This window comes from Piliocolobus tephrosceles, chromosome 1 (genome assembly GCF_002776525.5).
Source record: "Piliocolobus tephrosceles isolate RC106 chromosome 1, ASM277652v3, whole genome shotgun sequence".
NCBI lineage: Eukaryota > Metazoa > Chordata > Mammalia > Primates > Cercopithecidae > Piliocolobus > Piliocolobus tephrosceles.
The window spans coordinates 28,994,607-29,010,414 of NC_045434.1; the positions used below are offsets into that span (position 1 = coordinate 28,994,607).

Below are 15,808 nucleotides of genomic sequence, written 5' to 3' on the forward strand. Positions count from 1 at the left end.
AAAATAGCTCTATTTTTATTTTATCCAAATCTCTACAGGACTCTCAGTCAACTCCCTCCCCCACTAGAATGAAACAGCAACAACAGCAGCGAAACCTGACTGAAACAGCAGAGTAAATGTTGGCCAGAAGCCTGCTGTGATCCAGCCTGGCTTTTAGAAGGAGTCTCTCTGAGTTTGATTCATTGCTTCTCACAAGCCAGCTCCAGACTGCTTTTCTTGAGATAAAATAAGTTGTAGAAGTATAAAGGGATTGTTGCCACTGGTAATTTTTTTTACTTAAGATAATAAAAAGCACACAAAATTTCCATGCTCATATTTGACTCCTTTCCGGGTCTCCCTTCCTGATTCTAACACACTGTGGAAATGGTGCAAGGAAAACAACCACAGAGTAGTCGGTGTGATTTCATACCACATGACACATTACTTGTGCTTCTTCCTGGAGCAGTCTGTTTTCTGTGAGCTGGCTTCACTCTGGTTTATTACTTGGCATGGTGCGATTTCACCTGGTTGCCCCTCTGTGGCTCAGACGGGGCCTGGGGCATCACTGGATTTACACTGAAAATCAGATGGGCATCTGAACAACTCCCACAGCGCGCGCGCGCAGGCACACACACACACACACACACACACACACACACACACACACACACTTAATCAGCATCAAGTAGTGCAGTTTCCTTTATAAGTGATGGGAGCTGCTGGCTGTTGTTGTTTTTGGCTTGAGGCCTTATAGACCAGCCAGCCGTTGTGTAAGCATGGTCTGTCTGAATTGCTTTGGGGCTGTCTTCTTAGAAGTCTTCTCGCTGTTCATTATTTTGCCAGCAAGCCATTCCTATTACTTTTTTTTTAGATTCCTCAATCTATGTTTTCTCTACTGTAAGATAGTAAAATGTAGAGAATCAGGGATCCCTATAAATCTGGAAGATTTTTTTTTTTGGTCTTAATTTAATTTGAGATTGGCATTTAAAACCATTGTAGAACTTGTGAACTTGCTAAGTTTAAACTACAGTTTGGAGTAGGGGTTAATAACCAAGCTGTTCTTCTCATGCTGTTTTAAAAACTTCTGGTGTATATGCCTTTTTATTTTTTACTCATCATACAGTCTATTCAGAAAAATTAAAAAAAACAAAACAAAAAACAAACAAACAAACATTAAGTAGCTCTCGGCAGAAGGTCAAAACCAGCATTTCAGGGAAGGTATTTAAAAGTCTTTTAAGTGTGGGCTATTTGTATAAGCAATATCTGCACGTTTCTTATGACTGGGAGGGACTATTTTCACAGTCTTTCATGGAAATATTTCTAGACAATTTTCTGCGGCTCTTTTCCCTGAGCTCATTTATTTGCTTTTGCTTCAGAACACAGCATTTTAATGAGCAGTTTTATGAGCCTAACCTGCGTTCTGCAAGCTCCACATGACTGGATTCCTGTTGCATATAACCTTTGCCCTATTTTCCATTAAAACACAAGACTTTCCTATAATCAACTGTATACTATGACCTTGGAGGGAAAAAAATGCAACAGATAGTTTAGTCTACTATTTAGTCTACTTTAGCACACTAAAATTGATTTTTAAAAAAAGCAGTTGTTTCCTTATAGTTTTTAAAAGTGTATGTATTAATATTTTCATCACAAATTTATTTATTTTGTAAGATGCCTAATTCAATATTACCATATCCCTCTGAGTAAATAACTCATTTAGCTATCTTTATAATCCACTGAGGGATGTACAAAGGCAGGATGAACCCCAAATCATTTTGGAATTGTGAAAATTCAAAACAAAATAAAATGCAAAGTTTTCTGTCTCCACTTGGTCTTACATGTAATAATAGGTGTCAGGAAGTTCCTTCTTATTGCAAAGCTAAATCATCATCTGATACATTTTGACTCCTCTTTGTGCTTTAATTCAAATGTTAAAAAACTATTTTTTACTTTATACATGGTATCCTATTTTTATATAGAATAGCTTTCTCTTCTATACCCTGAGACATCCAAAGTTGTTTACTTTTTCCTCCAGGTTTCACTTCCAGTATTTTAATCAGTTTTCTTAATATCTGCTAAATATTCAAGCTCTCCCTTTCATTTGAGCAGTACAGCCTCAAGCAGAATGCTTGAGTAGAGCCCCTGCAAGGGTCTAACCAGTACTAAGAACAATGGAGCTATTGTTGTGCAGCACACCCAGCTCCCCTCCAGATCATGCATTCCAGCCATGTTTGCCTTTGAAAATTACACTATGGATTTAAGGTAGTCTGCGGTTGCTTGTAACACCTTGCTCTTTTTCTGCCCTGCTTACTTTAGCCAATCTGTCCTCATCTTATAATTCTGTTTACATTTTCTTCTTAGGACAAGGAAGGCACTCTTTAAAACAGAGTGCAGTAAGTTTAGGGCAAATGAAAGGAAATCTACTTCACATAGCAGGTTATAAACTTGTGGAACTCATTAGTCCCCAAAGGTGGGACTGGCAGGAGATGTAAATGAATTCAGAAATCTTTTAGCCAGATTTATGAATGAGAGCCACAAATGGCTACTAAGAAAACTGGGGCTATACCTGACTTTTACAACAGAAGTCACAGAGCAGCTTTGAGCTCCCACACAGGATGCCTCTTGAGACTTACTGGGGTGGCTGACCTTGGGTCTGGCCCACTATGGGATTTCCTGAGCATCCTGTGTCCCTTCTGCACTTTTTCTCAGTTTCACTGGGTCTCAGAAAGAACCAGTAAGGCTTATCTGGGAGAGGAAACTTTCTTTTTAAAGTAGAGACTAGAAGAAAGCTTTGTAACTTCTCCTTTCCCATTCAACCCTTTGCCTACCTTAGTGCCAATTATGACTGTCAGGGAATGAGGGAATGGTGATGTCTGTCTAGTAGAAACTAGCTGAGATCTCATTTGAATGTTAAAACATAGATACTTTCTTTTACGCTAAGTCAGACACTTCTTTTTCCTGGGAATTTTCAGGCCTGAGACCATAAATAGCTTTTTTATTTCATCCTGTACTCTATCCTCAGTAGAACCTTCAATCACTTAACTCCTCTGCTTTTCCCAGACCTATATCTCTTTACTGCAGTGTTCTCAAACTGGAGCACTTAAAAAATTCAACTGCTCCTGGCTTCACCCCAGACCAATTAAATCATAATCTTTGAGGGTGTAGCCCAGGTGTCAGTAGTCTTTAAAACCATCCCAGGTAATTCTCCCAGCAACAAAGTTGAGAGTCTTGACCTGACAAGTAGTGTTAGGTTCTCTCCTTACCCTGAGCTCCCTGCTTGGCATCTCAGTGTTGTCTGTGACATTGTTCTGCAATAGCCACCTCTCTATGTTGAATGTTTATTAGTGATTATGGTGAAGCTCTCTACACAAGTCATCGATGCTAGGTCTTTATGCTTTTTCTGTCCTTCCAACCGTGAATACTTAGTAAAAGAAAACTTGCTGTGAAATCCGGACCATTGCAAATACCCAACACTTATAAGACCCTGCCCTCCTTTTACTTACCTCTTTGTTGACTAGCCAATCACCTGCTCCAAAAATGATCTTCCATCACATCTGTCCCTCACTTTTCCTATAGGCAAGAATGTCACCTCTTAAGAAAATACAGAAGCCAACCAGAAGAAGCTGCCCGTTACCTTTATCTTTACCTCAGCTGAGCATTCTTCCACCATTCTCTTCTTATTCCTTTAAATTGTTAAAAAGAAAAATTCCACTTTCACTTATTAAATATGATTGAGTACAAACTGTGTGTAATACATTAAAATACAGGGGCAAAGACCTATTAGAAAGCAATTAACAATAATACACGAAAAGAGTATAAAGCCTTAACGATAAGAAATATTTAATAAGCTATGAGTGTCTAGGAAGGAGGGATCGTTTGGGCCAGGTCTTGAATAATGAAAAGATTTTAGCAAGCAAATATCAGGCAAAAGGGCTTTCATATTCAAAGGCGCAACATGGCAAAAGGCACCAGGTCGTGATGTGCATGGTTTGATTTGGAAATAGCAAAAGGTCTGGTATAACTGGAATATGGCATGGAAGGTGAATCTTTCTGAATATTTCTCCTTTACGGCATACTGAATCTCATTTGTTTGTTGTTATTTCTAGCGTCTTTAGTCTTTTGCCTTCTGGCTTCTTTTTAAACTTCATATACACGTGTCTTGCCTGGCCTAAAAGAAACATCTTTGACCCAACCCTGATATCTTGATAAACACCATGCCATTCCCTTCATTTTTCTGCCAAACTTTCACAGTATGACTTATACTTTCTTTCAGCCCCCTTTCCACATTATCCATCTCACCCTCCTAACCCAGCTTCTGGCCCCCCTTTAATCCTATCCACAAACCCCCATCCCCACAGAAAAGTTCTGTTAAAGATTCTTACATCATTCAGACAAAGCCACTGGCCAGCCCTCATTCTATTTAGCCCCTCAGCAATATCTGGTGGCACTGTTAATGACTGCCTTTTTCTTGAAAGCTTTTTTATAAAGTAGCCTGGGATGTTGCAAGATCTTTGAACTCTCCTCGCCCTTTTTTCACTCTTTATGGTCTCCTTTGCTCGCACTTCTTCCACCTCCTTAACTGTGAATATCCATGCCCGAATACTTTCCTTCCTCTCTTTCTTGTTTCATTCCATTATTTATTCTTTCATTCTGAAAGCATTTACTAAGTACTCACACTAGGCCAGGCACTTTGCTAAACACAAAGAGAATTTTTTTTTTTTTCTGTACACTCATTGCTTTTAAGAATCTTTTCTATTATTATGGCTCCAGCTTCCAATTCTGTATGAAAGATTTCTAAATCTACATTTTCTGTTGTGACTTCTGAATGCTTATTCTGTGATCCCAGTTGCCACCAGATACGTCCTTTGCATCTACAAAATTTACTAAAAAATAAATTCACTTTTTTTCCATAAAAACCAATTTCTCTGCCTCCGTTTATTTGCCCCAATCAATGAAGTCACCGTATCAGTCTTTAAGGCTGGACATCTGAGCATATTATTTTACTCTTAATAGATTTTGTATCCATTCTGTCACAATTTTCAAATAATTTCTTCTTTAGAATGCCTTTATGATCTACTGTTACCTCTCCATTTTTATAGCAACCCACTTGATCCAGACTTCACACATAGTTTCTTACTAAAGACAATAATTGATCTCCCTGCTTCCAGTCTCACTCTCCTTAAATAAATTCAGCCTGCAGTTGCCATACTAATCTTCCTAAAACAATGCTTGAGCACATCCTTTCTGGTGACCTTTCAAGCCCACCACATTTCATCTCATCTCCTTAGCCTAACCCAAGTTTTCCACGATCCGACTACTCATTTTGCAATTCCGCCATATATTCTTCTACTCAACATATTTGTTACCATGCCCTCCCCAGTATTTTCCCAAACACATCAAACTAATTTCCACCTCCATTCCCTTTGTTTCCCTCACCTAGATGCTTTATAAAGGACTGCATGTCCCAATACAACCAAGCCAAATCTCATTCACTCGCTTTCCATAGCCTTGCCAGGCTCCTGAAATCTCTAGACAACTCTCCTCTCTTGAAAAGCTAATTACACTTACAGGCTATACCATACCACTTAGTTCATATTACATGCTATCTTCATGACACATTGTTTTTGGCCTGTTGCTGGGCTCCTCCCCAAATACAGGGTAAACTTCTTAGGTGCACAAAGTATGCTGTGACTCTCCCTTTAATCTCCAAAGAAACCTAGTGCATGTCTCATCATATGTTAAATGTTTAATACATAGCCTGGGTTAGTTGTAGTAATTGTCTATGCTTCAGTAAACTGGTTTAGACCAAGATAGACTCTACAAGTACAAAAGAAACTTATGTTTACACTGTATATAAAGGGGTCATTTTCTGCTGTACAACATTAGTATCTAGTCTGCATGTCAGTTTCGAAGTAGATGCCTTTTTCTAACTCAAAAAGAGGCAGTTAAGGAGTAATTATTGAGCCACCAGATCTAAATACCAAATTGTAGGAAATACAAGGAGTGGAAGAGCATATTAAATGATATGCAGGGGATGTAATCAGCCAAATCCATACTGGGGGATTGGACAGAATCTACAGGCCAAAAATTATTTTTAATACCAACAAATTGCAAGAGCAAGAAATAGAGAGATGGAGAAGTCTGAAGATTAGAATAGACATAAGAGAAATATCTACCAATAACAGTGACATGTTTTGGATCTGTATCCCCACCAAATCTCATGTCAATTGTAATCCCCAGTGTAGGAGGTGGGGCCTGGTGAGTGGTGATTGGATTATGGGGATGGATTTCTCATGAATGTTTCAGCATCATCTCCCCTTAGTACTGTCCTAGTGACAGTGAGTGAGTTCTCATAAAATCTGATCATTTAAAAGTATGTGGCACCTCCCTGTTCCCTCTCTTGTTACTGTTCTTGCTACTGTGAAGTGTTTGTTCCCCCTTACCCTTCCACCATGATTGTAAATTTCTTGAAGCCTCCCCAGAAGCCTGGCAGATGCTAGTATCATGCTTTCTATACAGCCTGCAGAATCCTGAGCCAGTTAAATCTCTTTTCTTTATAAATTACTGAGTCTCAGGTATTTCTTTATAACAACACAAGAATGAACTAATATACACAGTATATGGACTTATTTCAATTCAAACTCAAACACATAAACTTAAAAACATTTTTAAAGATAATTGGGGAAGTGTAATATGAACACTAAATATATAATAATGTTAAAAAATTATTAATATTTTAGATAATAAAAATAATATGGTGTTTATGTTTTCTAAGGGTTCTTATCTTTTAAGATTATACACTGAAATATTTATGGATAAAATTATGTGATGGCTGAGTTTGCCTCAAAATAGTTGAGAAGTATAGACAGAACAAGGTTGGCCATGTGGTGAATTGTTAAAGTTGAGTAACGAGAGATTAATTTGTACTGTTCTTTCTATTCTACCTACTTTTACATATATTTAGAATTTCTCAAATAGAAATATTTTTAAAGTAGTCATTGATGTTAAGAAATTCTTGTTAAATATTTCTGATGTGATAATGACAATGCGGTTATGATTTTTGAAAAGGAATTTTTATCTTTGGAAATACCAACTGAAATATTCATGCATGAAATGAAAATAATGTAGACATTGATGTCATTGCATTTTTAAAAGATTATAATAAAATGAGAACAAAAAAAGTTTAAATTGTGATTTAAAAATTTCTTATCCCCAGAAATACATCCATAAACCCCAAGGTGAGAAAGCAATACTTTAGACAGTTATGTAAAGCCTATTTTGTGTTTTGCCTGTTTATACCTAAAGACTATATAGCAAGCACATCTGTGAGTTGCACATCCTGTAGATGAGTGCATAGAGAAGAGTAAAAAATAACCAGACACTGTATGTGAAAAGTCATAATCTTTAAAGATATAGGATTTATCATAAAAGTAATGGCTTTAAAAACTGGATTATATTCCAGGTAACATCGACCTTCAACGGATATACATTCAGACATGCTAGTGCCAGATAAAGTGGCTAATGCCTGTAATCTCAGCTAGTTCAGAGGCTTAAGCAGGAGGATTGCTTGAAGACAGGAGTTTGAGGCCAGTCTGGGCAACATAGCAAGACCCTGTCTCTAAAAACATTTCTTTAATTAGCTGGGCATGGTAGCATTCACCTGTAACCTGCTACTTGGAAGTTGAGGTAGGAGGATTAGTTGATCCCAGAAGTTCAAGTGAGCTATGATCACACTACTTGACTGCAGCCTGGGCAACAGAGTGAGGCCCTTTTTCTAAAAAAACTAAAAAATGAATAAATAAACATGCTAAAGTAGTCCTTGATTTAAAAAAACAAAACAAAACCAACCAAATAGAAAGAAAACTCCACAGGCTTTCCCCAATATCAATTTAATTCATAAATTTAGTGTTAGCCCTCCAAAAAACTTTTCAGTGAAATGTTGATTATTAGCAAATTTATCTGATTTCAGGGAGAAGAGTCTTATCTCTGTGATTAGAATATTCATCAGCAACCAAATGGCCAATAAGTTAATATCAGAACCTAGCTGAATGTCTGGAAAACCTGCAAGTTAGAAAATCATTCATGGGTGCTCATATGTGTAGCACATATACTAAAATTGGAAAGATATAGAAAAAATTAACACAGCCCCTGCACAAGAATAACATGCAAATTCAGGAAGCATTTCATATTTTTCTGAATGAGAAATTTAACAAAGAGATACATATTATAAAAAAGAACTAAACAGAAATTTTGGAGCTGAAGAATTTAATGACTGAAATAAAAAATACAATGGAAAGATTCAATAATTGACTAGATCAACCAAAAGAACGAATTTTTAAACTTGAAAATGAGTATTTTGAAATAACCCAGTCAGGAAAAAAGAAAAACAAAGTAAAAAAGAATTAAGAATGCTTACAGGACCTATTGGGACACCACTAAGTGAGCAAATATTCACAGTATGAGAATTTCAGGAAAGGCATAGAAAACCTATTTAACAAAATAATAGCTGAAAACTATGCATATCTTGGAAGAAATATGGATATCTAGATCCAGGAAACTCAAAACCCCAAATACATTAAGTTCAAAGAGGTCCTCTCCAAATCACGATATAGTCAAAGTGTCAAAAGTCAAAGACAAAGAATTCCCACAATAGCAAGAGAAAAGTGTTAAGTCACAGATAAGGGAATCCCCATTAAGCTAACATTAGATTTCTCAGCAGATACCTTATAAGCTAGGAAAGAATGGAATGATAAATTCAAAGTACTGAAAGAAAAAAAAAAAAGATGTTAGCCAAGAATACTATACCCAGAAAATCTATACTTCAGAAATGAAGGGGAAATAATGTCTTTCCCAGACAAACAAAAACAGGAAATTCATCACCACTAGACCAGCATTACAAAAAATTATTAAAGTCCTACACATGGAAGCAAAAAAGATGATAATTCTACCATTATAAAAACATGCAAAAGTATGAAACTCACTCATAGAGCAGACAGACAAATGATTAAGGGAAAGGAATTTAATCTTATCATGTCAGGACACCACCAAACTGCAAAGATAAATCATGAGAGAGGAAAAATAGAAACAAAGGATATACAAAACAATGAGAAAATAAACAGGATGACAAGATTAAGTCCTCACCTAACAATAATAACCTTGAATATGAGTAGATTAAATTCCCCAATTAAAAGATATAAACTGGTTGAATGGTTAAAAATCAAGACCCAACAATATGCTGCCTACAATAAACTCACTTTACCTATGAAGATACACATAGACTGAAAGTGAAGGAATGAAAATATATATTCCATACAAACAGAAACCCAAAATGAGCAGGAGTACTGATATGTTTTGGCTGTGTCCCCACCCAAATCTCATCTTGAATTATAGTTCTTATAATTCCCACATCTTGGGAGGGACCTGGTGGGAGGTAATTGAATCATGGGGGTAGTTTCCCCCATGCTATTCTCATGAGAGTGAGTAAGTACTTACAAGATCTGATGGTTTTATAAGGGGCTTCCCCCTTTGCTTGGCTCTCATTCTTCTTGCTGTTGCCATGTGAAGAAGGACATATTTGCTTCCTCTTCCGCCTTGATTTTAAGTTTTCTGAGCCCTCCCCAACCATGCTGAACTGGAGTCAATTAAACCACTTTTCTTTATAAATTACCCAGTCTCGAGTATGTTTTTGTTAACAGTACTTACACATATATCAGATAAAATAGACTTTAAGTCAAAAACTGTGAAGACGAGATAGAAAGTCAGTATGTCAATATATATATAATGACATATATATAAAATGACTTATATATATATGTATTTACAATTGCTATATCCTCTTGATGATTGACCTCTCTCTATAGATGTGTGTCATTGTATGTATATATTATGTGTGTTTATATATAATATATGTGTGTCATAATATATAATATATGTAATTACATATAATATATGTAATTATATATGTAACTATATATAATATATTATATGTAATAATATAGAATGTATAATGTATATAATATATAATGTATATATAATATAATATATAATTATAATTATATATACTATATACTATATATTATATATTATGACACACATATGTTATAGATATACAATGACACACATACATATATATATATAGAGAGAGAGAGAAAGAGGTCAATTCATCAAGAAAATATAGCAATTGTAAATATATATGCACCTAACAGTGGAGCACCCAGCTATATAATGCAAATATTATTAGATCTAAAGGGAGAGATAGATCTCAATACAATAATAGCTGGGGACTACAATACCCCACTGTCAGCAATGGATAGATCACCTAGGCATAAAATCAGCAAAGAAACATTGGATTCAAACTGTACTATAAATCAAATGGACCTAACAGATATTTACAGACCATTCCATGTAATAGCTACAGAATATGTGTTCTTCTCATTAGCACATGGAACATTCCCCAGGATAGATAATATGTTAGGCCACAAAACAAGTCTCAACAAATTTTTAAAAATCAAAATCATATGAAATATATTTTCTTACCACAATGGAATAAAACTAGAAATCAAAATCAAGTGGAACTTTGGAAACTGAACAATTACATGTAAATTAAACAACATGCTCCAAAACAACCAAAGGGTAAATTAAGAAATTAAGAAGTACTTTAAAAATTTTCTTGAAACAAATGAAAATATAAACATATCAAATCCTATGCAGTACAGCAAAAGCAGTAGTAAGAAGAAAGTTTATAGCAATAAACTTCAGAAAAGTAGAAAGATTTCAAATAAACAACCTAATGATGCACTTCAGGGAACTAGAAAAGCAAGAATAAGCCAAAGCCAAAATTAGAAGAAGGAAGGAAATAATAAAGATCAGAACAGAAATAGAGATTAAAACAACAATACAAAAGATCAAGGAAAGAAAAAGTTGGTTTTTTGAAAAGATAAACAGAATTGGCAAACCTTTAGCTAAACTAAGAAAAAAAAGACCTAAATAAATAAAATCCAAAGTGAAAAAATGAAACATTACAACTGATACCACAAAAAAGAAATATTACAGCTGATACTTGGGAAATACAAAGGATTATTGGAGACTATTATGAACAATTATATACCAAAAAATTCGAAAACCTAGAAGAAATGGATACATTCCTGGGCACATACAAGCTACCAAGATTGAACCAGGAAGAAATGGAAAACTTGAACAGAACAATTCAGTAATGAAACAGAATCAGTAATAAAGTCTCCCAACAAAGAAAAGCCCGAGACCAAATGGCTTTGCTGATGAATTCTACCAAACCTTAAAAGAAGAATTAACACCAGTTCTTCTCAAACTGTTTCAGAAAATGGAAGGGAATTTTTTCAAACTCATTCCATGAGGCCAGCGTTACACTGATACCAAAACCAGGCAAGGAGGCAAGAAAATAAAGAAAACTACAGGCCAATATCCCTGATGAACACAGAGCAAAAACTCTCAAAGAAATACTAGCAAACTGAATGCCACAGCACATCAAAAATATTATACACCATAATTGAGTGGGATTTATCTCAAGGATGCAAGGATGGTTCAACATATACAAATCAATAAATGCAGTATATCACATCAACAGAATGAAGGACAGAAACATTGTAATAATCTCAACAGATACAGAGAAAACATTTTATAAAATTCAACATCACTTCATGATAAAAACTCTCAACAAATTAGAAGGAATTTAACTCAACACAATAAAGGGCTTAAATGACAAAACCACAGCTAAATGATACTAAATAAGGAAAAGTTGGAAGCTTCTTCTCTAAGAACTGGAACAAGACAACGATGTCCACTTTCTCAACTCTTATTTAACATAGTACTAGAAGTTCTAGCCAGTACTATTTGGCAAGAGAAAGAAATGTGGCTAGTTCCAATTATGATGTGCTGTAAGTATAACATATACACTAGATTTCCAATACTTTCTACAAGAAAAGAATGCAAAATATCTTATTAATAAATTTTATTTTGATTAATTGATTACATATTGTATTAGTTTGCTAGAGATGCCATAAAAAATTATCATAGACTAGATGGGTTAAGCAAGATAAATGTATTTTTCACAATTTTAGAAGGTAGAAGTCTGAGATCAAGGTGTCGTCAGGTTGGTTTCTTCTGAGACTTCTCTTCTTGGTTCATGTCATCACATGATCTTCCCTCTGTGTGTGCCCATGTCTATTTTGCCTCTTGTTATGAGAACACCAGTTATATTGGATTGGGGCCCATCCTAATGAACCCACTTTAACTTAATTACTTCTTTTGAAACCCCATCTCTCAATTTAGTCACATTTCTGTGGTACTGCTGATTAGGGCTTCAACATGAATTTTGTGGGGGACACAACTCAACTCATAATACCTGTCAAAATAATAATATTTTGGACCTATTTGGTTAAAAAAGGCAGTATTAAGGTAAATTTCAACACTTCATTGTTACTTTGTAAAATATGGCTACTAGAAATGTGGCTTGCATTATATTTCAATTGAACAGTACTGGATTTTATTTATTTGGGACACCAAAACACTGTATCATCACCTGCCGAAAAAATAAGAAAAAGTTCTCATTTAAAATAATGTGCCATTTTCTAGTGTATTTCCCTTTTAGTACTAAGTTTTATTTTGGTGTTGCTAATAAGCAAAAGCAGTGAGATGGTATATAAAGAAAATGAAATGTGCACAAAGAAAATTAGACCAGAGTTCTATTTGGATCTTACTATCTTTATGATCTCAGGCATAGGCCTTACCCTTTCTTTAATTTCTTCTTTCTACAAAAGAGAGGATAACAGCTGACATTTGTTGAGTGATTATTTTGTGCCAGGTACTCTTCTGAATTACTACACTAGTAATTTATTTAAGCCATACAACAACCCTTTGAATATTTTAGGTAGTAGTATTACTCTATTTGAGAGAAAACTGAAGCACACAGAGATTAATTAACCTGCTCAAGACTCCAGAGTTTAGTAAGTGGTAGAAGCAACTGGTCTAACTCCATACCACATCATTTATTTCCCCCTGTACTTGTGTCTCAAAAGATGGTTGTGAGGATCTACTGAGATGGTATATGTGACGGCATTTGAAAACTGATGACTGTTAATTATTTTCTTTGTCTGCCTTCCTAGGAACATTTCAGATAAAGCTATTATTTTTCTCTTTTGACCAGGAAATCTATATATCTTTCTTGACAGCCTGGTAATTTCAGAACGAATAGAAGTGTTTGTATCTGTGGGTTTGACACACTACTGAATCACAAAGTCTCTGGAATAATTCTCAAAGCCATCACTTTCAGCCCACTTTCTCATTCATTAATGCTCTATTCTTTTTCTAGCATGTCTAGAATTCTCTTGAATTCTTGCAGAGAATTGGTGCTCCTTTAATACCTGCTATTTCAGAATAGCTTTGACTTAAATACGCTTTCCTTTTCTCCCAGTTGCAAAATGTCAGGGCTGACAGCCGAAAGGGCTTCAGAAGATTGTCAGTGTTTCATATTCAGATAGGTAGCAAAGGATCTGACACATTTGGTATAATATAAACCCACAAACGTTCATTAGTAAGATTGTAGCCTGATTTATTTCTCTGATTTAGAAAACACTCCTAAAGAAGGAGAGTTTGTCTGCAAGGAAACTTCTGAATTCTTTTTCTAATTCAAGCTCGTATTTATAAATTTTGTAAACTCAGATGTTGCTTGTGTCATTTACATCATTTATCTCAAATAATAATAAAAATGATTCACTTTTTTTGAGCACTACTATATGTCTGACACTGTGGTAAGTGCCATTTCTGTATTCTCATTTGGTGATATCACATCTGCTCTGCCCTATAAAATGTATATGTGTATATTACCTTCACTTATAAGCACAGAAATTAAGGCTTAGAGAGGTTGAGTAACTTCTTAACTAACTTCACTAAAGTCACAAAGCTAATCAGTGACAGAGTCAAGATATAAATATAGGTCATCTAATTCCATAGTTCATACTCTTGATCACTATTCCACATTTCCCTCAAACCAAAGTGGATTGAGCATTTGGGGTATTCTCTCTAAGTCAGGTGCATATTTTTAAAACTTGTATTTGATGAATGCTGCAAAGAGGTGTATGATCCAGTTTTTCTTACTGCTTCTGTGATTTGGTAATTCTCCTACAGATGGTAAAATACGGTATTCACAATAATATGAAAAATATAATTAAATTTGACAAGAATTCTATTAAAATAGCGAGATTTACCATCCAGAATTATTTCATTTATTTTTAATTCCTCTTTTATCTTAATCAAACATACCACCTTGATGTTATGTAAAGCTATCTTATATGCTACCTTAAGCTGTATGCATTCATTTATGAAACCTTTAAAACTATGTATCATGCCCTTTCTATTTTATGTATATTGCCAGGTAGTTTATAAGTGATTAAAGAATATTGCTAGAAATTATATTAAATTAGATAGATAATGTTACCATATCACTTTTGATTCATTTGGCCCCCAATGTAGTATGAAACCTTGTAACTAATTTTTTTTTTTTTTTTTTTTTGGAGACAGAGTCTTGCTTTGTCACCCAGGCTGAAGTGCAGGGTGTGATCTCGGCTTACTGCAATCTCTGCCTCCCAGGCTCAAGTGATCCTCCTACCTCTGCCTCCTGAATATCTGGAATTATTGGCATGCACCAGTATGCCTGACTAATTTTTAAATTTTTTGTAGAGACCAGGTTTCATCATATTGCTCAGGCTGGTCTCAAATTAATGAGCTCAAGTGATCTACCCACCTTGGCTTCCCAAAATGTTAGGATTACAGGCATAAGCCACCACGCCCAGCCTGTGATGAGATTTTTAGGAAACGCCTTTTTATCAAATAGTTCATTTAACTAAAACGCCTTTAATTCAGAAGGCATTATATCTATTCTAAAAGTGTTTATATGGATTAAGTAGACGTAAACAATTGGTAGAGGAAAAAACATAGTACTCACTAACAATAGTATTTGCAGAAATTTTGAAGCCATGGTTAAAAAAAAAAGAGAAATTGGAGGGAAAACGTAAATACATGCAGTAATAATGCTTTCTTAGCAAATTTCACATCTTTTTTATTCTTTTAGTCTACTGTCACCTTATTGCTTTGTAAAGAAACATCTTGATCCCAGTCATAAAAGTTACTTAGACTTATAAACTCATTAATGTTTACTAGTAGTTGCAATCTGATTTCTTCTCCTAAACTACTTTAAAAATAGTCTAAGGAAAAAAGCTTTTAAAAACCAACATTTGGCTGGGTGCGGTGGCTCAAGCCTGTAATCCCTGCACTTTGGGAGGCCGAGACGGGTGGATCACAAGGTCAGGAGATCGAGACCATCCTGGCTAACGCGGTGAAACCCCATCTCTGCTAAAAAAATACAAAAAACTAGCAGGGTGAGGTGGCGGGCACCTGTAGTCCCGGCTACTCGGGAGGCTGAGGCAGGAGAATGGCGTAAACCCAGGAGGCGGAGCTTGCAGTGAGCTGAGATCCGGCCACTGTACTCCACCCTGGGCAACAGAGCGAGACTCCGTCTCCAAAAAAAAAAAAAAAACCAACATCAGCTTTATCTCTTATACCTCACGTAATATTTACTAACCTTATTAATAAAGCACTCAGGACAATCTGATACACTACAAAATTTAAAATAATACAGAATTGTTTCAAATAATAATTGCATCCTTCTATAAAATTTGCTTAGAATAGTTTTAATTTTTATTATAAATGCAGCCATAGTTGTTGATCTTTAAGCAATCTTGACTCTCTTAGCTTTTGCCACTTTATAAAAAGTAGACAAATCTGATAGCCAACGTAA

General features: G+C 35.3%; 1 protein-coding gene and 1 non-coding gene across 4 annotated transcripts in view; both read left to right on the forward strand.

Annotated features, from left to right (window-relative positions):
- Positions 1-15,808, forward strand: part of DNM3 (dynamin 3) — a 566,202-nt gene that overhangs the window by 506,286 nt on the left and 44,108 nt on the right. The gene's annotated exons all lie outside the window — the stretch shown is intronic.
- Positions 8,066-8,172, forward strand: LOC111539381. Its single transcript, XR_002730657.1, has one exon. It is a non-coding gene; the product is annotated as a U6 spliceosomal RNA (small nuclear RNA).